This window comes from Quercus lobata, chromosome 4 (genome assembly GCF_001633185.2).
Source record: "Quercus lobata isolate SW786 chromosome 4, ValleyOak3.0 Primary Assembly, whole genome shotgun sequence".
Lineage (NCBI taxonomy): Eukaryota > Viridiplantae > Streptophyta > Magnoliopsida > Fagales > Fagaceae > Quercus > Quercus lobata.
Window position 1 is genome coordinate 16,839,355 of NC_044907.1, and position 11,369 is coordinate 16,850,723.

Genomic DNA, 11,369 nt, shown 5'->3' on the forward strand with positions numbered 1-11,369 from the left:
TCTAAAAAAAAAAATTCAATAAAAAAAAATTATAAAATTATGTAATATTAAGTATTAGCTAATTAAGAGTTTACACCGTATCTCTTGATGTGTCTAGGTAGGGTTTAACCCTCCCTCTCATTGAAATATTTTTTTTTTTTAAACAAACAAACAAATGTTTTTTTTTTTTGATAAATAGGGCATTTCAACCTATAACCACTTCTTAAAAATTACTCTTATCATCAAGCTAAAACACCCATTAATTTTTGGTATTAACGGAGATTCGAACCCTATGTTTTCTATACCAAATTTCCGCACTCATGTTAGATTGATCACTAGTGGAAGCAAGCTAAGCAATCCTGACTTCTTAACCATTTGGCCCATTCCAAGTCTAAGTCGTTGTAACTTGTAACTTATGATGGCTAAGTAAAGAAGAATGACGAGACTAGGAAGACCTGTCCATCTTGATGTTGCACCATGTTTGAATCGACAGACTTCACTTGCAAGTTGCAATAGCTTCGAAGTTCCAACGATAATAAATTGGTCCCAATGCATTTGAAAATTGGTGACTCATGACTGGATAGCAAATTGCTCATGTAAATCTTTTTTTTTTTGGTCGTGGTTAGTTTGAATTGATTATGGGAATGTATGATGCAGGGACAAATTTCGCCCACTGCATATACATTCACAATAGATTAAACTCTTTCAAGCTTGATGCATGCATAATTTTAATCATAGAAGAGAATTAATAAATGGTAGCACATAAAGTTGTAGAAAAATCCTTAGAGAAGACAACCAAAGGTGTTATATAGAAATCAAACTGGATCAATAACGCTTCCTAAGGTGCCTTTACTCCATGCCTAGAAACATTTTGGGATGGGTAAATGCTAATCTAATAATGTGCGTGGTGTTAAGCATGGTTTTGAAATCTGGACCGGATCGTACAGTCAGACCAGATTAACTGGAAACTGGCCATTAATTCGGGTTTTTAAACATAAAAAACCGAAACTCTCTGTTTTGCAGCAAACTGTTCAAACCGTTTGGTTTGTGGAACCGGGCACAAGTTTTCCAGTTTTCTTCCCCGCATAATTTTGCTAAAAATCTCTAGCTTTCATCTCGTTTGTCAACTACATCACTGGATTTCACCGTTTAATGAGAGACCAAGAAAGGGGAGGGAGACAGAAAAAGGCGAGAGTAATAGAGATTAGAGAGAATGAAGTAATATAGTAATGGAAAATGAAGAGCAAAGTTACGCTGGCATTAGATTTTCTGGAATAGAAGTTGAATCATGCATTTTCGAAGAGATGTTTTGTAGGCATTCTTGGAGCTAACCAAAAGGGAGAAAGAAAAGAAAAATGAACGAAGGCTGCATTTGTTTCACCTGAAAAGCATTTCAAGAAATCATTTTACACCCTACCATGTGTTTGGTTGCGCATGGAAAATTTTGTTAAACGGAAAAACATTTCCGTTGACCGTAAAAAGAACCCACTTCAGTCGTAAAATCAATTGCACTCTCATTTTACCTTTAAATGATTTCCAGGACTCAAAGAGAGAGAGAGAGAGAGAGAGAGAGAGAGAGAGAGAGAGAAAGAGAGAGAGAGAGAGCACAGGGGTCCGAAACACATCTCCCCTCAGCTCCACCCCACGTACCGAGAGAGAGACTCAGCTCCACGCCGCACGCAGATGCCGGTCTGAGGTCCCCCACACTCCGACGAGCAGCGCCGCCGTACCCAATCCACTCAACCTCACCTCTGCCCACTTTGAGCTCTGCATGTACTCGATCCACCAAGGAAAACATCTCCTTCATGCCAGCGAAGCCCATCTCACCTCCAACATCTCTGATCTGTCGCTCCCACGTCGGCAGCGAAACACTTCTCTTAAACCTACCCTCTACAATACCCGATCCACCCAAGATTGATCTCGAACTCGACCAACCCAAGACCGATCTCGTTGTCGCTGCTGAAGATCATCGCCGCCGCTGAAGACTGATCTCGTTGACCCAATCTCCATCTCTTTCCTGATCTCTCTCTCTTTCCCTTAATCTCTCACTCTTTCTTCCTTCTCTCATCGAGTCTAAAAGATGTTTTTATTTTGATTTTTGGTTGTGTTAAGTGTATATTTTGAATTTTTCTGTTATAAAATTTATTTGGGAGCTAAGAAAATATGAAAAATTTGTATGAAAATAGCATTTTCAGAATGTTACCAAACACCAGAAATTGTTTTCTGGATTATTTTCCATCGCAGAATCAATCATCCAGATTTCATTTTCCTTACCAGAATTTATTTTCCTTTGCATTCATTTTACACTCGAAATTCAATTTACATTGAAACAAACGCACCCAAAGTATCAGACTATTAGGAACGGCGACTAGAAGAGAGAAGATAGAAAGCTAAAGATATCATTTTGAATTGACGGTGAGGATGAAGTTTTGAATGTGAGAATATTGGGATTTGTTAATTGATAAGACTAGAGAGAACAATTTATAAAAAATAAAAACTAGAGAGAATAAGGCAAGACAGGGGACACGTGAATGAGATAAGAATGAGAAGAAAAAGTATTGGAAGTGGGGCCGGGTGGATAAAATGAAAGAAAATTTAGATATTTTAAATAATATAAGAGATATTTTATCATTTTTGTAATAAATTACAAAAAATATCATATTTTCTTTATTTTTAATTTTTTGCTTAAATCATCTTTTCTTTAATTAAAATATATTTTAACCTCTTTATATATTATTTTAATTAAAATTGTTAAATTTTGTATATGTATTTTACTATTTTTATATTAATAAATTATTAAAATAATTATGATGTCATCACGATTCAACCTTAGTTCGACCTCGGTTCGACCTTAAAAATCTTGAACCTCTCCTTTTTACGATTTATTGAACGGTTCGGGTCTAAAAACCATGGTGTTAAGAACTAAGAAGCACCATCATTTTAAATTTTAAATGGCATGAGAAGAAACAAGGAGTGAATTTTATCATGAAGTAGGTCTATTTTCATGAAGATTTGAAGACTTGAATAGCTTGGGGTCTATGGATTCCAACTTTGCATATTAGAACAAAGTTGTATTAAACATGGGCCTTTTAATCTAAATTGAGTTGATTGAGTCAATATATTACTCATACCAAGCATAACAAAATCGAATGGAATGTGTAGCTCTCCATTGTTATCAAACTAGAAATGAGTAATTTATTAGTCTAAAAAATACAAAATCTGTTAATTTAAACAGAATTATTGGTTTCATTTTAATTTAAACTATATGGGACAAATATAACAATTGAAAGTTTGTAAACTAAATTGCGACCGGATCCAACCACAAAAAGGGTATAATATACCCTATATATAAGTCTATTATATTCATGGACTACTTGCATGTTTGAAATTTTCATAACAAGCCTAAGGCAACTGTCAACTACTGTATTATTTGTAAAAAAAAAATTAAAAATTAAAAAAAGAAAGAAAGAAAAAGAAATAGTGTATATCCATCATGAGGACAGAAGGAAAGGACTTATGGCAGAGGACTAGATTTAGATCCAGTGCAATACCTAGGTTACTCCGTATTTCCCTCACAAAAAGTTTTTATGATTCTCACTTATTTTATTTAACAATTGAGATTAAAAGTTGCTTTTTTCAACTCTCAATCTCAACCATTGAGAACAATTGCATCATCTCAATCCCAGAAGACCAGTTTTCGTTACCCTTAATTCACGTACCACTTCCACCCGCTTGCTTTCAGTAAAGCAACCCAAAGTCTATTTTGAAATCCTCCACCCAAAGACCTGTCCATCTCGATATTGCCCCGAGTCTTTATCTACAGAAACTTCAACTTTACCTGATTCAATAGACTTCACTTGCAATTAATAGCTTCCAATAATAATAAGTTAGACCCAATGCATTTGAAAATGGGGGATTCACTAAAAAGCAAATTGCTCATCTAGGTCCCTTTTCTTTCTGTTTTTAAATGATATGAAACTCTTAATTTTGTTAGAGTTAGAAAATAAAATCTAGTAATATTGAGATGTTCATGTTCTGTAAAATTTTGAATCTTTAGAATTACATCTCTTTACTGCATTATTCTGTCTTTTAATAAAAATATAATGAATTGAAATGTTGGCTCTGAAACTGCAACTCCCACAATTGTGGGGAATTCAGGTCCCACACGGCACTAACTGATATGGGAATATCTCATCCCATTAAACACAGGCACATCAATGATGGAGAATCATTACCCCACACGACACCAATGGAAGTCAACCTGGTCAGTGTACCCATTAATGAAGGATCTAAAACTGCAACTCCTACAATTGCGGGGAATTCAAGTCCCACATGGTACTAACTAATATGGGAATATCTCATCCCATTAAACACGGGCACGTCAATGATGGAGAATCATTACCCCACATGACACCTATGGAAGTCAACCTGGTCAGTGTACCCACTAATGAAGGATTTGAAGCCGCAACTCCCACAATTGCGGGGAATTCAAGTCCCACACGGCACAAACTAATATGGGAATATCTCATCCCATTAAACACGGGCACATCAATGATGGAGAATCATTACCCCACATGGCACCTATGGAAGTCAACATAGTCAGTGTACCCATTAATGAAGGATCTAAGACCGCAACTCCCACAATTGCAAGGAATTCAAGTCCCACACGGCACATTAGTGCTAGTTTAGCAACGACAGCTCCAACCAATCATGGGCACATCACTGATGGAGAATCATTACTGCACACGACACCTAAGGTCCGTTTGGTTGGAGGAGTGGAAAAGTGGGAGGATGGAAAATATTTAGTTTTCCCTCTTGTGTATTTGGTTGAAGGGGTGAAAAAGTGGAAGGGTGAAAAACTCTTTTGTTTGGTTGGAGAGAAGAAGGGAAGGATGGAAAATGTAATTTATATAAATTAACTATTATACTCTTGTTACATAATAGATAAGAAATAGATTTATTTGTACTCATTAAATAATATAAAATTTGTAACATCATCACTTTTACAAAACACTCACATCAATTTATCTATTATACACACTTTTTTATTAAAATAATATGTTTTCTCACTTTTTTATTATTTCCCACCTACCCCACCTAACCCATAAAGTGACTTAACTCTCACTTTCCTCTAACCCACAAAGTCTCCGCCCCTCTCCCATCCCTCAAGTCTCTGCATCTTTTTTTTTTTTTTTGACAGTTCGAAAGCTACAAGGAAGAGAGAAGATGATGATGATGATGGTGAAGAAGATGAAGATGAAGATGATTGAAAACATAAGGAAATCCCTCATCTCTCTCCTTAATTCTTAGATCCCTTAAGTCTCTGCCACTATGGGGTTTGTATTTGATTTTGATTTTGGGTTTGGGTTATGGGTTTTTAGTTAATGGTTTAATTTTGAGTTGATTTTGTATGGATTTTGGGTTTGATTTTGAGTTAATTTTGTTTTGGGTTGATTTTGAGTTAGGTTTGGGATGGGTTTTCCAATGGGGTTTGAGTTGATTTTAAGTTGTTTTGTGTTGATTTTGAGTTATTTTTGGGTTGTGGTGGTGATAGTTGGGTTGTGCTGAGTTGGTGGTTGGAAAATTGTCTTCTTCTTCTTTGCTGAGTTGTTGTGACCGTTGGGAAAGAGAGAGAATTTGTGTAAAAGTGCTGTGAGAGCATTTTTCTCATCAACCTTTTCCTCCCGATTTGGGAGGATGAAATGTGGGCCAGGGAGAGAAAACTTTCTCCCGGATTTTCCTTCCTCCACATTTTCCTTCTTTTGCCAAACAGTGGAAAACACTATTTTCCACCCTATTTTCCTCCCTCTGTTTTCCATCCTCCCTATTTTCACTCCAACCAAACACAGTGCTAAGGAGGGCAATTCAGTAAGTGTACCCATTATTTACAAAGAGGAGACAAAGCAAAGCCCTAGGTGCGTAGCAAAAAAAGAAAAAAGAAAAAAACAAACACGAGAAATAAATGCACCCCACAAGCCTAAGCCAAAAGTACATGACACCAAAAAATGAGCAACATGGACAAAGATTGAACGAAATACAAGCTCTCTCTGTGGTTGAAGACTCAAATGGTGGGGAGGGTGTTGGATGAAAAAAAAAAAAAAAAAGCACTCAATGCTTAGCCATTTTAAGAGAGATATTTAATAATAATAATAATACCTATTCATTGAATAAATTGGGCCCAAATATGAAAATATAAATTTCTTTTATTATGTTCTCATTCTGTTATTAATCATATTAATTTTTTTTTTTTTTCAATTTGGTTATCAAACAGGATAAATTAACGCTTCAAATCATTTTATCACATGTTAAGAAGGAAGAAAGAAGACTAAAGAAAATGGTCTTGTTTTCTTTTTTAGCAAAAACAAAAGAGTTAGTTGAGCTATAGGACTTTTGACAAAATTCATCAAATTTTCTTCTATTCTGAACAAGCATATTAAATTTTTTATGTGTACGCAGATTATTTACCACTCAATCAAATAAATTCATTTTTTGTGTATAATTTTAAAGTACAAAAAATATTGAAATTTAAATGAATGAGAGAGTTATTATTTTTTTTAATATTTTGATATTTTGGAAGAATAATCTATATTATCTATAACAGTATTCCTCTATTTGATCTGAACTTTTTAAAGGTAAAAGATATACCCTCATCCAGTAACCAATGTGTCAATGACTTCTCTAACAAATGTTTTAGGATTACGGTCAATAGCAGTGCTTTTAAACAGCTACTAAAGCATGTATTAAAAAAAAATAATAAATTGAAAAAAAAAAAAAAAAAACCCATATAGTGGTACTTTCAAACCACCAAGATAGCTTGCTCAAAACTATCGAGACCTATACCAGCATTTTTCAAACTGTCAGTGTAGCTCACTTGGGGCTATTGTCACACTTATTAGCCAGCGGTTGAAAGCACTGGCATTAGATTTCCAAAATATGTAATCATGTTAATTTATTTTGTGAGAATTGTAGCCCTACAACTAAGTTTGTAGCCAAAATTTGTCCTCCCTTAACAATATATTAGGTCCTTACAAACAAAAAGAAAAAGTCCAAGAAAATTTTTATCTAACTAAAATTTTGAAAATGATGTAACTTGCAACATTGATAACAAGACTATCATGCAAAGGCTTCAAAATAAGAAAATTTGTAAAAAAAAATTGTAAGACTTTATGTATGTGTGTGTGTGTGTGTGTGTGTTATTTTTTTTGGTCAATATATAAAGTTTTCTTTATTAAATTTTGTATAATTTTAGTATTTTAATGACCACCCTAGAAAATATTCCTGGAGCCGCCATTGGCCATAGCCTTTGCTGTTGACCACCATAACTTTAAATTACAAAAATTTGAAATTTAAACATTTGATTGATGATATTGCTATTGATCTTTTATCTTTAAGAAATTTTGCAAGCGTGGAAGATATAAGAAAGAAATGCAATTTAATGGTGAATTTATTTATTCATATATATTTACTAATAGTCTTTTTTATAATATGCATTTTTGCATAGAAAAGAAAAACTTACCGATTGCCCTAATTTACTTTCCAAATTTCTCGAAATTCCCATCATATTGCCAACTTTCTTGGGTCCAAACCCTAGCATTCCATTCATATAAATATGTTTAAAATTATGGATGTAAGTGAACCAAGCCGTTCATAAATAGCTCAAACTTGGATTTATAATCTGTTATATGCTTATGTTCATATTCCGCACATTAATTGTTTGATAATAAGCTTGAATTGATTATTTGAAAATTGGGGGTCTAAACGTTCATAGTGTTTTATACACATATTGAACTTTCAATTGGTATCAGAGCGGGTGCACTTGCTGTGGTTTTATTACCTAAGTGTGATCCTAGACCACTTAGCTATGGATGAAGCTATGGAAAAGGCTATGCTGAATTGTGATTTAAATGTTTGTGGTAATGACTCTATGAGTATGTTTGAAGGGTGCCCTAACAATGAACTCCTAGAGTTATTAAAAATAAAGAAACATGCTAGAATGTTTGTTCACATGCGGAAATTTTTTGAAAATGAGAATCACATCTTACACAATAGTCTATGTTCATCTAATTTGTTGGTTAAGAAGTATAAAAGAAGAAATAGAATATTGTGTGATAAGGTTGATAATCTAAAAAAGAAAATTCAATCTAGCAAGAGCATGGAAAATGCAGATAAGTTTCTGTTTGAAGGTTAAGAGTGTTTATCCCATGCTTGCCTATTTGTGCACACCTCTTTGAAGGTATTTAATTCATGTCTATGGTATCTTGATAGCGGCTGTTCTCATCATATGACAGGTGATAAATCACTGTTTAAGTCACTCAAAGAAAAGGTTGGTGACTATGTAACATTTGGCGATGGGAGTCATGCTCAAGTTCTTGGCAAAGGGACTGTTGAGATACTTGGATTACCTCTATTGAAAGATGTCTTATACATCAAAGAGTTGAAGGCAAATCTTTTAAGCATCACTAAAATATGTGATGAGGATTTCCTTGTTCAATTCTCAAAGAAGGGGTGCATAATCATTGATGAAGAAGGGATTCAAGTCTTGGAAGGAAAGAGGACCACCAACAGTTGCTACGGAGTGGTTCCTACGGCACTAATTTCCTGCAGAATTTCTCGTGTTGACATGTTGGAACTTTGGCATCAAAGATTTGGACATGCAAACTTCAAACAAGTGGCTAAAGTCTCCAAATTTGAAGCTGTTGGGGGACTTCTAAAATTTGGAAAGGTGGAGAAGACTTTTTGTGGTGCATGCCAAATGGGGAAGCTAACAAAGGCAAGTCACTACAAGGTGAATGTGATTGCCACTTCACAATGCTTAGAGCTTCTTCATGTTGATCTAATGGGGCCCACAAGAACTGAAAGTCTAGGAGGAAAAAGGTACATTATGGTCATTGTTGATGATTTCTCAAGATACACTTGGGTTGAATTTCTTAGAGAAAAATTGGAAGCGTGTGAGAAATTGAAAATTCTTTACAAGAGACTACAAAATGAGAAAGGGGCTCCTATTGTCAAGATAAGGAGTGATCATGGCAAGGAGTTTGAGAATGCAAGATTTGAGTCGTTTTGTGAGAAGAATGGAATCAAAAAGGAATTTTCAGCTTCCAAAACTTCTCAACAAAATGGGGTGGTTAAGAGGAAGAATCGGGTGATTCAAGAAATGGCGAGAGTTATGCTACTCAACAAGCAAATTTCTCAAAAGTTTTGGGGAGAAGCTGTGAACACCTCATGTCACATTGGCAATAGAATATATTTTCGAACGGGAACAAAGAAGACCGCATATGAAATTTGGAAATAAAAGCAGCCAAAAGTGAAGTACTTCCGAGTATTCGGAAGCAAGTGTTACATTCTCAATGATCGTGAGAACCTTGGGAAGTTTGATGTGAAAAGTGATGAAGGCATCTTCCTTGGGTATTCTACAAATAGCCGGGCATATAGAGTATTCAACAAGAGAACAAAGACGGTAATGGAGTCCATCAATGTGGAAGTTGATGATGCTATAACAAAGGTAGAGATGGTTGATGATGGAGAAGGGCCAAGCTCCAAAGAACTCACAATTGAGGGTGAAGCCCAAGATATTGAAGTTAAAGAACCTACACTGGAAGAGGAATCAACTCCTGTGAACTCAAAAATGGAAACAAGATCAATGTCTAGGACATCAACTCCTCTCACTCCTTCGGAAGTTCATCCTCCCTTCTCTCGGAATGATGAAGTGTCTACCTCAAAGAAGCCATCTTCAAGAGTGATCAAAAACCATCCTTGCAATAACATCGTTGGATCTTTAGATGAAGGTCTCCGTCTTAGAAAGGGAAACTACTCTGCACTCATGACCATTGCTTTCGTGCAATCTTCGGATGACTTGAGTGTGTTAGTGGAAGAGCTTGGTGAGCACATCGAAGTGGAGTCGATGGGAATAACAGAGGAATCCGATAATGAGGAAGAGGAAAGAACAGTGGGACTACAAGAGACATACAATTCCCTCCTTGATAAGACCAGTGAATATGTAAAAGTGGCTAAAGCAGCCATTAAGAAAATGAAGAAAGCAGAGCAAGACTACAAGAGTCTTTTAGTCCAATACAAGGAGACTAAATGTAAAATTGAGACGCTGAATGGAGAGCTAACTGAAGCCTACTCAAAGATAAAATTTCTTGAGCTTAAGGTGATTCAAGCCAATGCTAAAGTAGAGCGAGTCTCCTCCAAAAAGCTTGATGAAGTGCTTGCTCATCAAAAACCATTCTCCAACAGAAATGGATTGGGATACACCGGAGAGAGCAGTTTGACGGTTAATATATCCAAGGAAATGAAGTTTGTGAAAGCTAAGGAACCAGTGGTAGAAACTTTAGTTGTAGAGAAAGTGAAGCCGAAAAAGAAGCGGAATGTGATTGACCAATGGGTTTTCTCTAAGCCACCTAACCAATCAGTGGTCAAACCTAAGGCTCAAGGGAAATCTCTCCCAAAGTCACAAAGAGGTCCGAGAATTCAACATTTTTGCTATCGCTGTGGAATTCAAGGACACATCAGACCAAATTTCCATAAGCTTCAAGCATTGAAGAATTCAAATGCTCAAAGGTTGAGACGACCAAGACATGGCAAAGGGAATTGGACTACTGAGCAATCAAAAGGTCAAGAAGGCGATCCTGGAGTGAGGGATGTGCTGAAGATGATTGATGCCTTCACTACTTGTTTGGCAAGCTATACCAAAAGGTTTGAAAGTCACAACAATCATACCCAATCCTCTAGGGATATCACCCCAAACGCAAGTGTCGTGTGGGTGAAGAAGGGTACACATGCATAAGCATTACAACATGTCCATGCATAAATACTTTCTATGCTTTGTGACTTTGATTGGTTGTGTGCCTTTTTGTTATCACTCCAGCATGTGTTGATAATTGTGTGTGTTTGTTATTTGCTTTGAATGCTTTTACGTTCTTTCTGGGTCAATCTTTTCTTACTTTTATGTCAAAAATCCAAAAACACATAAAAAGTAGAAAATCCAAAAATTTTGATCAACATTATTGTGTATTGTCACAAGCATGTTTTGCCTTGTATCTTTGTACTAATGGCTTTGTGCATTTGCGAGTATAGCTTGTTCTTTATGCACTCATATCATTGTGGGAGAAATCTTGACATCTATGTGATTGTTGTAAATAAATCTTCAAATTTGCCATGAATGACTAGTCAATGGTATTGTTAATCTTGAGACATGCATAAACTTGTGCCTATATATCTTCCCACTCATTTATTTTATTGATTTTGCTTAAAGAGCTCACCAAATGTAAATCTCCAAATGAAAAGAGATATTGAGCTGTAAAAGCCTGTCGTACATACTAGTATTTAACTAGGAAAAAGGGAAAGCGACGTAAAATGAAATGTATGATGCCCAAAAAGCCAAAGGC